Source organism: Solanum verrucosum, unplaced genomic scaffold, assembly GCF_900185275.1.
Source record: "Solanum verrucosum unplaced genomic scaffold, falcon-dt-bn FXZP01000444.1, whole genome shotgun sequence".
In the NCBI taxonomy this organism is placed as follows: domain Eukaryota; kingdom Viridiplantae; phylum Streptophyta; class Magnoliopsida; order Solanales; family Solanaceae; genus Solanum; species Solanum verrucosum.
In genome coordinates, this window is record NW_026020442.1 from 58,136 (window position 1) to 77,548 (window position 19,413).

General features: G+C 35.2%; 1 pseudogene; it reads right to left on the reverse strand.

The window, feature by feature from the left end:
* Positions 1 to 11,389: 11,389 nt before the first annotated feature.
* Positions 11,390 to 15,433, reverse strand: LOC125808513 (lysine--tRNA ligase, chloroplastic/mitochondrial-like; annotated as a pseudogene).
* Between the last annotated feature and the right edge of the window lie 3,980 nt (positions 15,434 to 19,413).

Here is a 19,413-nt window from a genome sequence, read left to right on the forward strand (position 1 = left end):
ATTTATTGTTCTTTAGGTTTAGGGGTTTTTAAGTTTTTTTTTTTTGGTTTTTTAGGGTTTAGGTTTTCTTAGTGATTTTTTAGGGTTTAGGTTTAGGATCATAGGTTTTAGGGTATTAGGGTTTATAAGGGTTTAAGATTTAGAGTTTCTTAGGGTTTCTTGGTTTAGGATTTAGGGCTTCAATTTTAGGTTAAGAGTTTTTTAGAGTTTATGGTTTTTTTTTATGTTTATGATTTTTATGATTAAGGTTTTTAAATGTTTTAGGGTTTCTTAGGTATTTTTAAGAAATTGGATTTCTTAAGATTTAGGGTTACGTAGCCTAATATAGGGCATAGGATTTTAAGTTTAGGGTTTTTTCTAGGGCTTATGGTTTTAAAGGGTTTTTTTTTCCGGGTATTATAGTTGTAGGTTTAAATGGATTTTAGGGTTTAGGGTTTCTTAGGATTCCATATGGTTTGGGTTTAAGGTTTAGCCCTATGATTTAGAGTTAAGGATTTAGAGTTTCTTAGGGTATATTATTTAGCGTTTAAGATTTCTTAGGGTTTGGTTTTTTTAAGGGTTTTTAGGATTTAGGGTTTTGGGCTTAAGATTTTCTAGTGTTTTATTAGTTTAGAGGAATATTTAAGTATAGGGTTTTAAGGTGTTTAGGATTTCTATGGTTTTTTAACGATTAAGGGGTTCTTAGATCTTAGGGATTTATAAGGTTTTTAGGGTTTTGGGTTTTAAAAGTTTAGGGTTTTAAAAGTTTTTTAGGGTTTCTTTTATTTCATAAAGTTTAGGGTTTCTTAGGGTTTAGCCCTAAGGTTTAGGCGGAAGGGTTTAAAATTTCTTTGGGTATAAGGTCTAAGTTTTATTAAGGGTTTTTAAGGTTTAAGGCTAAAGTTTTGTTGAATTTTTTGTTAGTGTTTTTTAGGTTTAGGATTTTAAAAGGGGTTTTCAAGATTGTTATGATTTTTTACTGTTTAGGGGTTCTTACGGCTTAGGGTTTCTTTGGGTATAGGGCTTAGGATTTTAAATTTAGAGTTTTTAGGGATTAGGATTATAAGGGTGTTTTTAGGTTTAGTGTTTTTAAAGTGTTTTTAGGCTTTAGGGTTTGTTGGTGTTTCATAAGTCTTGGGGTTAACCTAAAGTTTAGGGTTTAGTATTACTTAGGGTTAAGGGTTTGTTAGGGATTTCAGATTTCTTAGGTTTAGGCTTTTAAAGGTGTTGATCTAATATGCATATGATATGCCAACTCAAGGTGAGCTTGGGTCACTCGTGATCCTAGGTCTCGTGTTACGTCAAGTGGGTAACCTCGAGGAGTGACAAAAACAATGTATGAATAAAAGCCCTAACTGACTAGAGATGCTGGGACATGCCCCCAGCTAACTCTAGCAAAACTGAAACTAAAATGAAAGACTGAATATAAAACATTTAAATCGTCCTTTAAAAATGAGGACTCACCACTGATATTGTTGAATACGGATCGGTAACCGATCTCCGCCTGATTTGAATGTTAAGGACCTGAACCTACATCAAGAGAAGATGTAGCGTAGACTATGTATCAGTAGTTGAACGATTTTGAACATGCATGACATGATTTAAATTTTGAAAATATATGTATAACTGAATAGAGCATATTGAACAATGATATAATCTGAACATGATTAAGAAGAGTTTAGGTATTTGGTTAAGGGTTTTTAGGTTAGGGTTTAGAGCTTAAGTTTTTTTAAAAAATCGGTCAAGAGTTTTTTTCAATTAGGATTGTTAAAGATTTTTTAGGATCATTATTGTTTTTACGATATATGATCTAAGGGCTTAGGACTTGGGGTTTTAGATTAAATTTTCTTAGGGTTTTTAAGGTTTGTTTTCGGGATTTTTAGTTTTAGGGTTTAAAGGTTTTTAGTGTTTAGCTTTTCTTAGGATTTAGGATTTCTTAGGGTTTAGGGCTTCTTAGAGTTTCATAAGGCTTAGGGTTGGGGGTTTATCCCTAAGGTTTAGGGTTTAAGTTTCTTAGGATTTGAGTTTAACATTTAAGGTCTCCTAGGTTTTTTTTGGGTCGTTTAGGGTGTAGGGTTTAGTGTTTAGGTTTTAAAGGTTTTTAGTGTTTAGCTTTTCTTAGGATTTAGGGCTTCTTAGAGTTTCATAAGGTTAGGGTTGGGGTTTATCCCTAAGGTTTAGGGTTTTGGAGTTTAACATTTAAGGTCTCCTAGGTTTTTTTTGGATCATTTAGGGTGTAGGGTTTAGTGTTTAGGTTTAGGGTTTTTCTATGGTTTAGGGTTAAGGTTTTAGGTTTAATTTTTTAGGTTTAGAGTTTTTAAATTTTTTTGTAGTTTTTTAGTGTTTAGTTTTCTTAGGATTTAGGATTTCTTAGGGTTTAGGGCTTCTTAGAGTTTCATAAGGCTTAGGTTTATCCCTAAGGTTTAGGGTTTAGGTTTTGAATTGAACATTTAAGGTTCCTAGGTTTTTTTGGGTCATTTAGGGTGTAGGGTTTATGTTTTAGTTTAGTTTTTAGAATAGGGTTTAGGTTTGTTAGGTTTAAGATTTTTTAGAGGTTTTCTAGGTTTTAATGTTTTTTAAGTTTTTCTTTGTTGTTTTTTAGGGTTTTGGGTTTCTTAGTGCTTTTTTAGGTTTAGGGTTTGGGTTTTCTTAGGGTTTGGGTTTTGGGCTTATGATTTTTAAGGTTTAGAGTTTGAGATTTATGGTTCTTTAGGTTTAGGGGTTTTTAAGTTTTTTTTTTAGGTTTTTTAGGGTTTAGGTTTTCTTAGTGATTTTTAGGGTTTAGGTTTAGGATTAGGTTTTAGGGTATTAGGGTTTATAAGGGTTTAAGATTTAGAGTTTCTTAGGGTTTCTTGGTTTAGGATTTAGGGCTTCGGATTTTAGGTTAAGAGTTTTTTAGAATTTATGGTTTTTTTTTATGTTTATGATTTTTATGATTAAGGTTTTTAAATGTTTTAGGGTTTCTTAGGTATTTTTAAGAAATTGGATTTCTTAAGATTTAGGGTTACGTAGGCCTAATATAGGGCATAGGATTTTAAGTTTAGTTTTTTCTAGGGCTTATGGTTTTAAAGGGTTTTTTTTTCCGGTATTATAGTTGTAGGTGTTTAAATGGATTTTAGGGTTTAGAGTTTCTTAGGATTCCATATGCTTTGGGGTTTAAGAGTTAGCCCTATGATTTAGAGTTAAGGATTTAGAGTTCGTAGGGTATATTATTTAGCTTTTAGCATTTCTTAGGATTTCGTTTTTTCTAGGGTTTTTTAGGATTTAGGGTTTTGGGCTTAAGATTTTCTAGTGTTTTATTAGGTTTAGAGGAATTTTTAGGTTTAGGGTTTCAAGGTGTTTAGGATTTCTATGGGTTTTTAACGATTATGGGGTTCTTAGATCCTAGGGGATTTAAAGGGATTTTAGGGTTTTGGGTTTTTGGAAGTTTAGGGTTTTAAAAGTTTTTTAGGGTTTTTTTTATTTCTTAAAGTTTAGGATTTCTTATGGTCTAGCCGTAAGGTTTAGACGAAAGGGTTTAGGATTTCTTTGGGTATAAGTTCTAAGTTTTTATCCAAGGGTTTTTAAGGTTTAAGGGCTTAAGTTTTTGTTGAATTTTTTAGGTTTAGAGTTTTTTTAGGTTTAGGGTTTAAAAGGGGTTTTCAAGATTGTTATGATTTTTTACTGTTTAAGGTTCGTACGGCTTAGGGTTTCTTTGGGTTTGGGGCTTAGGATTTCAAATTTAAAGTTATTAGGTATTAGGGATTATAAGGGTGTTTTTAGGTTTAGTGTTTTAATGGTGTTTTTAGGCTTTAGGGTTTGTTGGTGTTTCATAAGTCAGGGTTTCCCCAAGATTTATGGTTTAGTGTTTCCTAGGGTTTAGGGTTTCTTACGGATTTCATATTTCTTATGCTTAGGCTTTTAAAGGTGTTGATCATATGCTTATGATATGCCAACTCAAGTTTTGCTTGGGGTCACTCGTGATCCTAGGTCTCGTGTTACGTTAAGTGGGTAACCTCGAGGAGTGACAAAAACAATGTATGAATAAATGCCTCTAACTGACTAGAGATGCTGGGACATGCCCCAAGCTAACTCTAGCAAAACTGAAACTAAAAATGAAAGACTGAATATAAAACATGTAAATCGTCCTCGAAAAATGAGGACTCACCACTTATATTGTTGAATACGGATCGGTAACCGATCTTCGCGTGATCTGACTGCTAAGGACCTGAACCTACATCAAGAGAAAATGTAGCGTAGACAATGTTATCAGTAGTTGAAAGATTCTGAGCATGCATGACATGATAAAACTGAACAAATACATATAATTGAATAGAGCATATTGAACAATGATATAATCTGAACATGATTAAGAAGAGTTAAGGTATTTTGTTAAGGGTTTTTAGCTTAGGGTTTAGAGATTAAGTTTTTCCAAAAAATAATCGATCCAAAGTTTTTTTTCAATTTAGGATAGTTAAAGATTTTTTAAGATCATTATTGTTTTTACGATATATAAGCTCTTGGGGCTTAGGACTTGGGGTTTTACATTAAGGATTTGTTTTAGGGTTTTTAAGGTTTGTTTTCGGGATTTTTTAGTTTTAGGGTTTAAAGGTTTAGGGTTTCTTATAGTTTCATAAGGCTTAGGGTTGGGGGTTTATCCCTAAGGTATAGCGTTTAAGTTTCTTCGAATTTGAGTTTAACATTAAAGGTCTCCTAGTTTTTTTTTGGGTCATTTACAGTGTAGGGTTTAGTGTTTAGGTTTTAAATGCTTATCGTGTTTAGCTTTTCTTAGGATTTAGGGCTTCTTACAGTTTCATAAGGCTTAGGATTGGGGGTTTATCCCTAAGGTTTAGTGTTTGAGTTTAGCATTTAAGGTCTCCTAGGTTTGTTTTGGGTCATTTAGGGTGTAGGGGCTATAGTGTTTAGGTTTAGGGTTTTTCTTTGGTTCAGGGTTTAGGTTTGTTAGGTTTAAGATTTTTTTAGGTTTAGAGTTTCTAAAGTTTTTTTTGTAGTTTTTTAGTGTTTAGGTTTTCTTAGGTTTTAGGGTATTAGGGTTTATAAGGGTTTAAGGTTTAGAGTTTCTTAGGATTTCTTCGTATCCGGGTTTTGAATTTTAGGTTAAGAGTTTTATAGAGTTTATGGTTTATTTTAGGTTTATGATTTTTATGGTTAAGGTTTTTAAATGTTTTAGGGTTTATTAGGTTTTTTTAAGAATTTGGATTTCTTAAGATTTTGGATTACGTAGGCCTAATATCCTAGCATAGGATTTTAAGTTTAGGGCTTTTTCTAGGGCTTATGGTCTTAAAGGGATTTTTTTCCTTGGGTATTATAGTGTTAGGTGTTTAAAGGGATTTTAGGGTTTAGGGTTTAGGGTTTCTTAGTATTCCATATGATTTGGGGTTTAAGGTTTAGCCCTATGATTTAGAGTTTCTTAGGGTATATTATTTAGCGTTTAGGATTTCTTAGGGTTTGGTTTTTTTAAGGGTTTTTAGGATTTAGGGTTTTGGGCATATGATTTTCTAGTGTTTTATTAGGTTTAGAGGAATTTTTAGGTTTAGGGTTTTAAGGTGTTTAGGATTTCTATGGTTTTTTAACGATTAAGGGGTTCTTAGATCTTAGGGATTTTATAAGGTTTTTAGGTTTTTGGGTTTTTAAATGTTCAAGGTTTCAATTGTTTTTTAGGGTTTTTTTAATTTCTCAAAGTTTTGGGTTTCTTAGTGTTTAGCCCTAAGGTTTAGGGTTTCTTTGGGTGTAAGGTCTAAGTTTTAATTTAAGGGATTTTAAAGTTTAGTGCTTACGTTTTTGTTGAATTTTTTAGGTTTAGGGTGTGTTGGTGTTTCACAAGTTTTGGGGATTAGGAGTTTCCCTAAGGTTTAGGGTTTAGTTTTTCTTAGGGTTTATGATATGCCAACTCAAGGTTAGCTCTGGGTTACTCCTGATCCTAGGTCTCGTGTTACGTCAAGCGGGTAACCTCGAGTAGTGACAAAAACAATGTATAAATAAAAGCCTCTAACTGACTAGAGATGCTGGGACATGCCCCTAGCTAACTCTAGCAAAACTGAAACTAAAATGAAAGATTGAATATAAAACATGTAAATCGTCCTCTAAAAACGAGGACTCACCACTAATATTGCTGAATACGGATCGGGAATCAATCTCCGCGTGATCTGAATAATGAGGACCTGAACCTACATTAAGAGAAGATGTAGCGTAGAGTATGTATCAGTAAGATGTGAGCTAGAGCTACCACGAATTTAGAGAAAACCAATTGGGAGAGCGAAAACCACCTGAAATATTTAGTTGACGTTCACAAAGCTTCAAGAAATTTAGAAGAATGGATTCATCTGGAGAGTACCCCAAAGCTCTAGCTTTGTGGCTGCAAAGGTTGCTTTTTCTGAACAACCACCTCAGTTCCGAAAAAATAACATAACCTAGACTAAAAAAAACTTAATTAATCAAAAGAGAACATAGAAGGCACGAACAGGAGAAAAGTGAACATAGAAGTTTGGAATAATTGGTTACCATACATACAAGTTGACTTGCACGAAGAACTTCCGGAGATTTAGTAGTCAATAAGGATTCAAGTAGTTCAAACAAGGCACTGCACTTGGAGATAAAGGAAGATATAGATTGTTCCACGACTGATCCAAAGTTTGTTAAGAAATGGTCACCCTAGCATACCCATCGAACTTGAGATTAATACCATACCTATGGAATAAATACTCCAAAGCTGCAAGCTTTTTACAGTTTCAAACCAACTCAGCCTGAATTAAACTTTCGAATCAAGAAGCTCTGAAACTTCCTGCCTTACAGATTCTGAATTTGATGAACTCTGGCCTCTACGAATTGAAGCTTTCTCATCAAGCAGGGAAGAAATAACAATTGAATACAACTAGGGATGAAAGGTCCATAGGGCAGTCAAGTAACACACGGAACTCACATATATTAACTATGTGGCATGGTGGGAAGTAGTAGTTGTGCCCTCACTTAAACATGCCTGCAAATGTTGGAATCAGTGAACATCATGTTAGTATGTACCTAATAATATGCAGGAAAGGCAAATATGCAGACAAGGGAAGAGACTTACAAACTCCATGGAATTGAAGAGTGCTAAAAGTTTCTCAGCAACCAGGATATCTTACTGTTCCAGAGGATATCAACCTATAAAAGAAAAAAATAATAAGAAAAAAAGGGAACTTAAAAACATATATGGGCAGTATAAAAAAGTGGTCAAGCACATCTACAACCCCTTAAATTTGTCTTTAAATTTCATTTTGGCACTCCAACTCAACCTTGTTCCATTTTAACCCTTCAACTCCAATTTTTATGTTCCATTTTAACACATTTGTTTTGCGGACATATAATTGTTATGCGCATGTTAGACAAGTAAAAAAACATCCAATTACATACCTCCATGTGTTTTATTTTCTCCATATCATCTGGGTTAACCCAATTCTAATACAGATCCTTTAATCATTTCCCTCCAAAAATGAAAAGACTTCCGTAACCTATTCTTCGGAGAAACCTTCCAACACAACAATCCTTCCCCAAATCCCCACCCTTAGAAAATGAAACCTTCTGCAATTATCAATGATTTCTTCCCATTTAAAGACAAAAAATCACATTTGAAGACTAAGATCTTCTAAAAGTTAAAGTTGCTTTGGTTGTTGCTGGTAAGCAAATCTTATAACCATGCTTTGTAGTTTCCTTTTGGATGCTATGTGGTTTTTCTTTTCTTTTTTTAGTGTTTCTCATTAGGTATTTTTATGCAAGATTTAGATTTATAGTTTCGAAATTCAGTGTAAATCTTCTGATGATATTCTTTTTTCCCCTTTTCTTTTCATGTCAGTGTAAATCTAACTCATGGCAGAAGAATACATTCTTGTTCGATTCCATCATGGTGGTTCTTTTATCAAAGCTCTAAATCCGAAATATGTTGGGGAGAGAGAAATAAGGTAACTCCTTTAGATAAAGAGCATTTTTCTTTGGTTGAATTGGTTGTTGCACAAAGGATATAGGGTATGCATCTGTTGGGGGTTTCTATGTATTTAACTCTAATTCCAATGAATTTCTTTTGTTGGAAAATGACAGAAAAATTTTAAATATTGTATCTCACCTTAAATATGGTGCTTCTTTAGACTTGTGTTTATTAGCCATGTCGTTAATCAACCTATTTTGGTGGAAGAGAGGGTCCCATTTGAATTTCAAGTGAGCTTGCGGTGGTTCAAAACAGTGAGAATTCAATAAATAGGGGGTCTAGGGTTGCATTAGGTGAACACCCTGAACTTATTGCTCAAAAAACTTCTGCTCACCCCCTCAACTTATTGCTAGAGATGCAGCAACCAGTTCATATGTTACCGAGCAGGAAGAAACAACATATATAAGAGATGAAAATGTTAATGCAAAGGAAGATGATAATGATTTGCCTTCAAATCTGTACAGTAGTGAATCTGAGTTAGTAGATGTTATACCTGAGGAAGATGATAGTGAGTTAGATGAGGAGTTAAGAGCATTCAGAACAGAAAGAAGAAAGAAAATTCATCAGAAAAAGAAGAGGAAGGTGCCTGTTCCAACACCTGGTTGAGCTAGGAGAGGCTGGACCAGACAAAGGTTTTAATGACATTAACAGGCGAACAAAAAAGACAAGTATGCTGGAAGATTGGGGGGAGATGAGGAGTGCTATAGTAGCTCAGATATTGGTAGTGATGACAGTAGAGATGAGTTGGATGTACTAGCTCAAAGAGGCATCGACTTACCAGCTAGAAGAAAGAGTAGAAAACTAAGGTTTGATCCCGATTGTCAGATAACTATTTTTGAACTTGACATGGTCTTTGAGAGTGTTGTGCAATTTAGAAAAGTTGTGCAATCTTATGTTGTAGAGAACAAAGTGCAACTTGAACTTAAGCCTAATGAGAAGCACCAAATTAGAGCCAAATGTAAAGGCAAAATACTATGCAAATGGGAGATATATGCAAGCACTGACAGGAATTCTGGAAACTTTATTGTGAAGAAGTACCACCCATTTCATCGTTGCCCAACTAAAAACAAGAACAAGTTATGAACTTATGTGTACATTGCACTTTAATTTCAAGATAGGTTTGTATCTCAACCTAACATAAAACTTTGGGAGATTCAGGAATTGGTAAGGGATCAGTTGGGTTTGTATCTCAACTAACATAAAATTGAGAGATTCAGGAATTGGTAAGGGATCAGTTGGTTTGTATGTAGGGAGGATAGTTTGTTATAGAGCCAAGTGCAGGGTAATGAGTCAGTTCATGGGTGATTGGAATCTGGAATTCTCTAGATTATGTGACTGTGTTGACATTATTAAGAAGACAAATCCTGGAAGTTCTTGTTGGGTTAGGACAAACAAGGATACAATACTTGGATAAAACTTGTTTGTGTATTTTTATGTGTGTTTTGATGCTCTTAAAAGGGGTTGGTTAGAAGTATGTAGGAAAATTATTGGTCTTGATGGATGGTTCTTGAAGGGATTATGTAAAGGGGCATTACTGGTAGTGGCAGCTCATGATTCCAGGAAACTTTGGTCTATCATTAGGAAATAGAAATGTAGAGCTGAAGCATCGGAAACCCCCCCCCCCCTTGAAAAATAGACAGATTTTATTATTAAATTTTTGTGGGATTACATTATACTCAGGAGATAAGAGAGAATCCATCTTTTTGGATAGCTTTAATCTATATGAAACACTGCTACGAAGGTGAATTTTCAGGCAGTATGCATTTACATAAGCTATTTAGCAAACAAAAAAGGGAAGTGCAATTACACAAAATATACACTTCAAGATGCTTATAAATGAATTTCCAGAACGCACGTTCTTCCAGAACTCCTAGACAGCAACTCAGTTTCGCATTTACTTAACCTAAGCAAAATAGAGGCTTGAGGTATCGTTTCACACACATTGTCCCCAAAAAAAATGGCAGAAAGTTTCAACCAGAATCTAAAATACACACACACACCCCCCCCCCCCATATATAGGGCTTTAATGGCCATCAAACAAGCAAGGATAGATCAAGACTACATGCTTCCCAATTCTAATTCTAGTTTCTTTAATAATTGAATGTGCTATAATATGAAGCATAATACTGAAACTAATTCTTCTAGATCCAGGCTTTTCGACAGTTTAAAGATAAATCATAGTGCTAGAATCATACTACTGTTCCGCTATAAAACAGTAAGATGTGAGCTAGAGCTGTTTAGAGAAAACATTTAATGGGAGAGAAAAAACCACCTGGAATATGTGTCACTATCAAAGTGTTAAAGCCATAATTATAAAGTAACAAAGAAAGAAAAAAATAACCTGAATAGATGAGTATTGTGGTTAACTGGTGTTTGATCTAGCAGCATAAATTCAATCAATTTATCAGGATTTAGAGCTGAAAATGAAGGAGACAATAGTAAAATCGAGTTAGTTCCTTGTTTAAACTTTAACAACTGTCACAATTAAACAAATCTTCCAATGTTCTGATGTTACTGAAGCACTTAAACTGAACATCAAAAAGCATGAACTCAAAGAGAAGTCTAAACGAGAGAGGGATTCATGAAATAGAAAAGCTCACATATATCTAATAAATTAGCTTATGAGCAGAAAAGCCATGCAAATTCTCACACAAAAGTATATACAAGTTATCTCAAGTCATTCGTTTAACCTGTTATACCCAAAGAATTTCTTACATCTTATCTCTGGTCTCCCTTCTTCCTTAACTCATTTCAAATGATAGGAATTATCATTCATACATTAAAGTCTATGAAAATGAAAGCCCACATTTTCAACTTCCTACATAACTGCATCCACAGAAAACTTATCACAGACCCTAAATTAAAATCAACAGTGTTGGCTTAAACAGAAAGAGAGTTTTGATTGAGTTGATGTTCCAACCAACTCTATGAATCTCTTGACTAAAGCGGGAATACCTCACTGCACCGGTACCGGTTATGAGCCACATTCAGCGAAGAGTTTCTGGTGTTTGTCCCCTTAATGAATTATAAATTGCAAGGAAAAATGAAAAAAAAGTGGAATTCTATAGGTTTAGCTAAGACAATTTCGGAAAGTAGAAACTTATTCAAAAGCTTTAGCGAGGCATAAATAGAAAAATTAACCAATTTAATTACCAGAATCTTCATTAATTTGCTCCATGTAGCTAACCTTGAAGATGCCAAAATTTCTCAAAATGACCAATTAATGTAGGCACTCTGAAGTGACAGAAATAAAAATCATAAAGAAACGCCATACAGTTTCTTAAAGAAATATGTAGAGCTTAAGCATTCGAACCCCCCCCCCCCCCTCCACTTAAAAATATACAGAGATTATTATTTAAATTTTGGTTAGGATTACTTTACACTCATGTTTGGTTCATTCAAGTCAAAATAAGATATGAGAAGTGAATTTTCAGGAGGCATACATTTCATCAGCTAATTACCAAACAAGAAAGGTGCAATTACACAAAATATACTCTTCACGATGCTTATAAATGAATTTTCAGAATACATGTCGTCCTTCCAGAACTCCTAGACAGCAAATCAGTTTCGCATTTTGTTAACCAAAGCAAAAATAGAGGCTTGAGGTATTGTTTAACACACATCATCCCCAAAAAAATGGCAGAAAGGTTCAACCAGAATCTAAAATACACACCCCATATATAGGGGTTTAATGGCCATCTAACAAGCTAGTATAGATCAGGACTACATGCCTCCCAATTCTAATTCTAGTTTCTTTAATAATTAAAAAGGCTATATAAGGTATCATACCTGCACATTACTCTCTTGCACTAGAATATCCTTCGCTTTCTCGCACAGTCCTTTTACCTGCACAACAAGCACCTTTATCAGCCAATTCATTTATCACTAATACAAGAGGGGGAATAAAACATGTGCACCATAATAAAAGACTCACATGAAGCAAGTCATTAAATAAAAGCCTAGCATAAGCGAAGATGAATAAGCTCAAAATAAAACTACTTCAGTAGAAGAACCAAAGTATTGATAAATACTTTCTTTGTTATAAGCTTATGCCCAGTTCTTTCCCTGTATACAAGCTTCAGTAATAATATATGCAACAATCTTGCATTCTCAAAACGGTAGCTTCCACTAGGTACCTTCTTGCCTACTGAAGTTCATGTGAATGATCGTGAAAGCTCTTCAAATACTATTTCACTGGAAAAAAAGTGAAATCATTCTGTTTTTGTTTTCTTTTTTCAGAAGAGGATGGGGAAACCTAGTTACCTTCTTTCTTCATCTTGAAGCATAAGAAGTAGCCTAAGTTAGGAATGACGGTTTGGATTACAGTCCGCAGAACCTAGGACGGACCGTATTGGTGAACCATCATTCCAACATCAGAAGCTAAAATAGTTGACTTCCTTTCCTACGGTTGGGTCCTATGAGAACCAACCGCAGGACCAAAACAGTGTAATTTTCTATTTTCTTTTGGTTTCATAGTTTTATTTTCATTCTTTTCTTGCTTTGTTTGGTATGTTTGGGTACTAATGACTTTTCCATCCATAGGTACTATGCCATCATAGAATACCAACACTTATGGAAGAAGGTCAAAATCCACCTCACCTTCGGCCCGGCTTCAAGTTATTGAAGAACGCATTGATAATGAACTCAGTGGGTCTGAATTCGACCCTAGCCTACAGGATGACTCACCAAAGGCACTGAGGATAACACGTCAATAGTCCAAACAACAACAACAACAACATACCAGTGAAATCCCACTAAGTGGGGCACGTCGATAGTCCAAGAAACTAGAAATTATTGCGGTGCCGAATGAGTTCGACTCCTCTAGCCATGATGGTGCTTCTAGTCTGAGGAAGGAGTACAGAGTTCGGAAGCTGAACTCCACAAATTCAACCACCTTCGGTATATACAATGGGCTTGAAAGTTCTGCTTTTTATGTGGTAATTGGTGTAAGACCACTGATCGAATAGTAACAGTGGTAGAATGAACTCAACTTGCCGACATAATTTTCAAACCAAACAGGTCAGGTTTAGTTACAGAGAGGGAGGGTCATCATTGAATGAGTAGTGTCACTATTAAAGAGTTAAAGCCATAATTATAAAATAACAAAGAAAGAAAAAAATAACCTGAATAGATGACTATTGTGGCTAACTGGTGCACTTTCTATGTGGTTTGGCCAGTGGAGTTATTCCAAGACAATAGTCGGTTGTAGAAGCTTTGGTTCTACTACCATCTCAAAGACCTGAAAATGGTAACATCACAAAGCAGTACACATAAAAAGAACCATCTTATTAACCATACACTGGCATGTGGTTAAAAGTTGTTAGTTCTATGTATCTGCAGACGGGAACAGAAAAAATTCTAAACAACATTATTCAAACCTCATTATGCAAATGGCCAACAGAAGAGCATTGCTTCAATTGAACTCTTATCCAGATCATCACCAAGAATATCAATTGCTTTATGTCATGTTCTTTAGCAGCATTAAGATCGTCACCGAAGTTTTTAAAATCAATCCCAGCTTCTTTCACAAGATTATGCATTGTTTCCCTCCTCCAAGGTCTTTCCAAGCAGATCTCCACACCCTGCAACAAAGCATAAAGTTTGATTCCTTCAATTAAAGTTAAGGTGAGATGAGAAAGAAAATGAAATACCAAAAGTGGGACCAAAAACCTATTAACCATAAAACTCATAATTCACTGAAAAGTTAGTTCAACTCATTATGTGTAAATCTGACCATGTTTCAAAATCAGTGCAGAAACATTTCACATTCTCCAAAAAGCATATGCAGCATATGAAAAGGCATGAACTAGGATCTCTGGAAACGATAAAATAAGATGAGATGGTTTGCATCAACTCAAGGAAATAGGTCAGGTATTCGAATAGTAACTAAAAATGTTTAGCTGGACAGTTTTGGGCCAACATTGTTCAACCATTCAAAATTATTTTGTTATGATGAGATAATATATGGTCACAAGAAACAAGATGGCTGAGTAAAGAAGATGTTGGAACCTAAGGAAGCTCCCTATTAATGGAAATTGAAAAGGTTAAAAAAAAAATAACATAATGCCATTGAGAAATATGAAGTTCACATGATTCCTCTTATCGCTCATGGTCCATTCTTGTAGCCAGATAAAGAAAGAACTAGGTTGTCTTCTAAGGGAACTTAAAAGAACAATCAAAGCCAGAAGCCACAAGTTCAATCAATTCTCAGTATTATGCCTTCAATATAAGAATGGTTGCACACGTATTCCTGTAAGTGAGTTGTATCATGTTTGACAGAGAAGATACATGAAAATGCAAAGAATGATCACCAATTACAAACACTATTGAGGAAGATTATCCACAGGAAAGGGTACTTACCTGGTAATCAATTCTAAGTTTCCCATTAACTGCAAGGGGCCAAGGGCACATCGTGTCACAATATCTTCTGCCATATTCATCATGCTTTCATAGTCAGAGCATGCTTCATACATCTAAAATCAATTTTAAAATGATTATTGATCATTTTGCAGGAAGTTATTTGGCTAAATGCTCTCCAAATGGATTTGCAAATTCGCTTTGAAGCCTAATAAACTAAATAATGAGAAGTCCTTTGACAAAGAGCTATTACCTCAATGGAGGTGAATTCAGAATTATGACGAGTTGAAATGCCTTCATTGCGGAATATACGGCCAATTTCATAAACTTTTTCGATTCCCCCAACCTACAGTTACACAAGATATATGATGGACTGTTACAAAGAAGCAGAAGAAGCACCGCTCTTCTAATAATAGTTTGAGAAAGTACAACAGAAAGTAGGGATTATCCTTCGAAAGGATGAGTTTATTAGGCTTCAAAGTGATTTCATATTTTTGTAGATATGGCTCATAGTGGAAATGAATCTAGATTTGTGGATGTGTAGTTATAACTATCAAGCAGTAAGTACAATTAAATATTAAATTTATCTTTTTCTATTAGCATTCAACAACTTGTGTCTCTCTTTTTTCGTTGAGTTGAATTTACTTTCTCTCATATATCAAAAGAGTTCCATTTTCTCGCAGGCATATTTATAGTTTGGATGTTATGGTGAACTGAAAACTGGAATGCACACAAGGTCCAAATGCCAACTTTCTTCTGATCGAGTTGGGCTGCAGTGCTGTCTGCTGATTCTTATTGTGTCTAATTGATGTTTTTATGTTAAGTTTGTGTTTCTTGTCTAATTGGTGCTTCTGTTCAGTGAGTTTTTGTTCTAATGTTCACTTATACTTGGATCTTATGATGGGTTGTTGTTGGTATCAATTGTTGATCATGAGGTTGTGTAATCTATGTTGCTCGGACTTTTCAAAAATGCCATTGTGTCGCATCCTTTAAAAGTAGTGCATTTCTGAAAGCACGGGTGCAACAACATTTCTAGAGAGTCCGAGCTACTTATGATTATGTTACAGAAGAATTAGCATTGTTGGGTTGACCTGAAGAAATGCAAGATTGGATGTTTGTGTGGACCAAATCTGAGTACATTTAGAAGTGTGTTGAATTTTTTTGGGTTATCCTTGGCATAGACAAACAGATCATGTTATTTTCATTTCTTAATTCAAGTATGTCTATTCATCAGTTTTACATGTCTTAGATGTATCGTTTTTATTTCCAATAGCTACACCAAAACAGAGCATCACTAATGCTAAAGTGAAAAGCCATCGACAGTTGCAATATTCTTTACCAATGATGATTTTAAAGGGCATAAAGAAGCTGCCAGTGTATATTTACAGGGAAATAACTCCACTGGTGGTGACTCTGAAGAAGAAAAAAGTAATGAATCTGAACTCTCTAATGATTATGGAAGTGATGTTCATGCAGAACTTAGGGTGGTGAGAGAATATCTAAGGGAATATAATAAAACAGAAAAAGTTAAGGCTCCTGCTAAGGAGAAACCGGATGGATTTCTTAGTGAAGATGGGTTAGATGAAGGCTATGAAGATAATGATAACGAAAGAACAAATTTGTGGTACAATTTGGGAGGTGATGATGATGAGCCATATTATGACTCATGAAATGTAGATAGTTTTGCTAGTGAATTTGAAGGTGAGCAGGTTTGTGATGATGGAGGAGGAGGAGGGCAGTTGAGGGATAGGAAAAAGAGTAGCACGGTAGTCTATCATCCAGATTGTGAGAAAGTCATCTGGCAGGTTGGTCAAGCATTTAAAAATGTTAATAAATTTAGAGAAGATATGACCAACTATGCATTAAAGAAAGGACTCCAGCAAGAAAAGGAGAAGAATGATCAAAATCAGGTATGGGTCAAGTGTAGGAATTGTATAGGTCTTGATGGTTGTTTTCTCAAAGGGGTATGTAAAGGGCATTATTTGTCGCAGTTGCTAAAGATGGAAACAATCAAACCAATAGCTTGGGCTGTCACTGAAGTAGAAAAAAAGGAAACATGGAGATGGTTTATGAGGATCTTGCAAGATGACTTGCAACTTGGAAATGGGGATCAAACTACTCTAATCATTGATATGCAAAAAGTATGATAATGTTATTTTTACTACTCTTAAACCTTTATTCCTTTCTGCCCTTTTTTCTTGATTAAATTTAGCTCAATTTAACATTTTAATCAACTTGTATAAACAACAAGTCAAAGCATAAAATTCACTGTAGGATTAGTTACTGCTTTTTCCGAGTAGTTAGTTACTGTTTATTTTGCTAAACAGTTACCTACTATTTTTACCAATATCATATAAACTAGTTACTGTACTATTTATTTTGCTTAGTTACTACAGATTTTACATCATATACACACCATTGTTTATGATTTTTTGTATGATTTGATTAGTGCTGCTGAGGAAGTATTTCCTGCTTGTGAGCACAGAATGTGTGCTTGACACATTCTGTTAAACTGGTCAAAGAAATGGAAGGGTATTGAAAGAAGGAAAAAGTTCTAGAAGTGTGTTAGGGAAACATTTGAATCTGAATTGAAGGTCAGGGAAGGTGAGTTAAGTAAGTTGGGTAGAAAAATTGTGGAAAATATCAATATGACATTGAAAGATGGTGCAAAGTGTACTTCCAGGAGTTCTCAAATGTGATAGTGTTGTTAATAATATGGCCGAAAGTTTTAATGCTTGGATATTAGCAGGCAGCTCGACATGAGGCAATTGTGTCTATGCTAGAAGAAATTAGAGTCAAGGTGATGAATAGAATAACTAAAATGAGGGTTTTTCCTACAGCTTGGGTAAATGGGATATCTCCAATGGCTTTGAAGGTGTATAAGGAGAAGATGAAGAAGTATCATGATCAAAAGATCGAAAAGCGAGAATTTAATCCTGGTGATTTGGTACTTCTATTCAACTAAAGGCTGCGCTTGTTTCCTGACAAGCTCAAATCAAAGAGGACTAGATCATTTAGAGTTGTAACACACACAAAGCGGTTGAACTTGAGAATGAGGAAGGAACAAGATTCAAAAGGTGAGAGTTAAATCAAGCGCTACTTGGGAGGCAACCCAAGATGTAATCTAGCTAGTTTGAATTATTTTATTTTATTTTATTTTTTTATTGACATTTTTTGTTCTTAAGTTTGATTTTTGGCTAGAATAGGATAGTTTAGGGTTCGTGTCCAAAAGGTGTCAAGAAAATGTAAAAAGAAGTCCTAAGTTTGCTACATGTGCAAGAAAGAAAGAAAAATCTGCAAAATTTCAAAGTGTAGAGGGTTTTAAATCTCATCTACAAGTCGTTGCTCATTCAACAAACCGTAGATGGCATCCGTAGAATCTAAGTCCTAACACAATAATAACTTTAAGTCTACGGATGCACAATACGAACAGTTTAAACTTTGAAGGTCCGTAGTCTGCATCCGTAGACCCAGGGATGTTTCCTGAATTTTTTCCAAGTGTTGAGTAGAACGACGGAGGCCTTCGACAGTTCGTAGGAATTATTACGGACCATAAATGGTTTATCGTCAAACCTATCTGTTTAAAATTAATGACCCGACCCGCGACCCTTTTTAAAAACCTCCAATTTTACATTCATCCCCCATTTCCCTCAATTCCCAACCCTTACAACCTCTCACATTTCCCACCCTTTCACACACAAACTCCATCCCTAACAATTCCAACTTCCACTATTTAATCCTTTCCTCCCATCTTCTCCTTTTACCTCTCCTATCTTCCATTTTTCCTAAATTTCCTTTACTCATATTCAAGGCAGTGCGGGACAGGGCAATTATTAAGTTGGTTTTCAAAGTTCTACGTGATGCACTCGCACAACTTGGAAATTCATATAAAGGTATGGAATTAAGCCTAACTAGATTCAATTACTTGAATTCAAAGTTGCTACTTGACCTAGGGTATGTGATGCTTGTTTTGTATGTCTAAATTAATTAAAGTATACCCTTGGGAAGCAAGTAGATGCGAGTGTTGTCGATTATGTGTAAATATGTGAAACAATTACTTCAAATTGTGTTCTTGACAAAGAGTTTGTGATGGTGCTATTTGTTATTGTGATTAATTGATAAGTACAAGCCCTATAGATGACGGAATTACATTGAAAATTACTGTGTTGAAATGCATGTTTGTGATGGAATAGGCTGATATGATGTTGAAGATGTGTTAATACAAAGTTGATCCTAAAAACTCCTAATATTAGGGTTGACGACTTGGATCTACGAGACGTAGGAATTCCTACCGACTGTAGATCAAGTCTCGTCATCTTGAAGAACAAAAAGTAGCCTAAGTTTGGAATGACGGTTTGGCGAACGGTCTGTAGAACCTTTGACGAACCGTACTAGTTAACAGTCATTTCAACTTTAGCAACTAAAAAAGTTGACCTCTTTTGGTAAGGTTGGGTCATACTACCCGTAGAAGTTCTACGATCTATAAGAACCAATCGTAGGACCAAGCAGTGAATATTTTTGCAAATTATTTTTTTTCTATTTTCTTTTGGTTTCGTAGTTTTATTTTCATTCATTTCTGGCTTTGTTTTATATGTTTGGGTACTACTGACTTTTCCACAGGTACTATGCCACCAATGAATACCAAAACTTATGGACGAAGGTCAAAACCCACCACATCGTCGGCCCAACTTCAACTTATTGAAAAATGAACGGATAATGAACTCAATTGGTTTGAATTCAACCCTGCCCTAGAGGATTACTCACCAAAGGCACCGAGGAAACACGCCAACCGATTTAGAAACTAGACATTATTCTGGTGCTGAATGAGTCCGACTCCTCGAGCCATGATGGTTCTTCCTAGTCTGAGGAGGGAGCACAAAGTTCGAGAGAAGGTAGTGGGGAGTCACAGCCTAGGACAGCTCAGGTCCACAGCATGACACACAGTCTGAGTCAGGCTGCGGATCAAATGTGAATTGATGGAAGAGGCACGAGCAAATATAGCCCAATCATGGTACGAGAGTTCAATGCCTTGTATGCAGCCACAGAGAAAAACACATTGCCTAAGATGGCCAACGAATAAGATCAGCCCTGACTTCTATCCACACTCGTAAGGTACATCC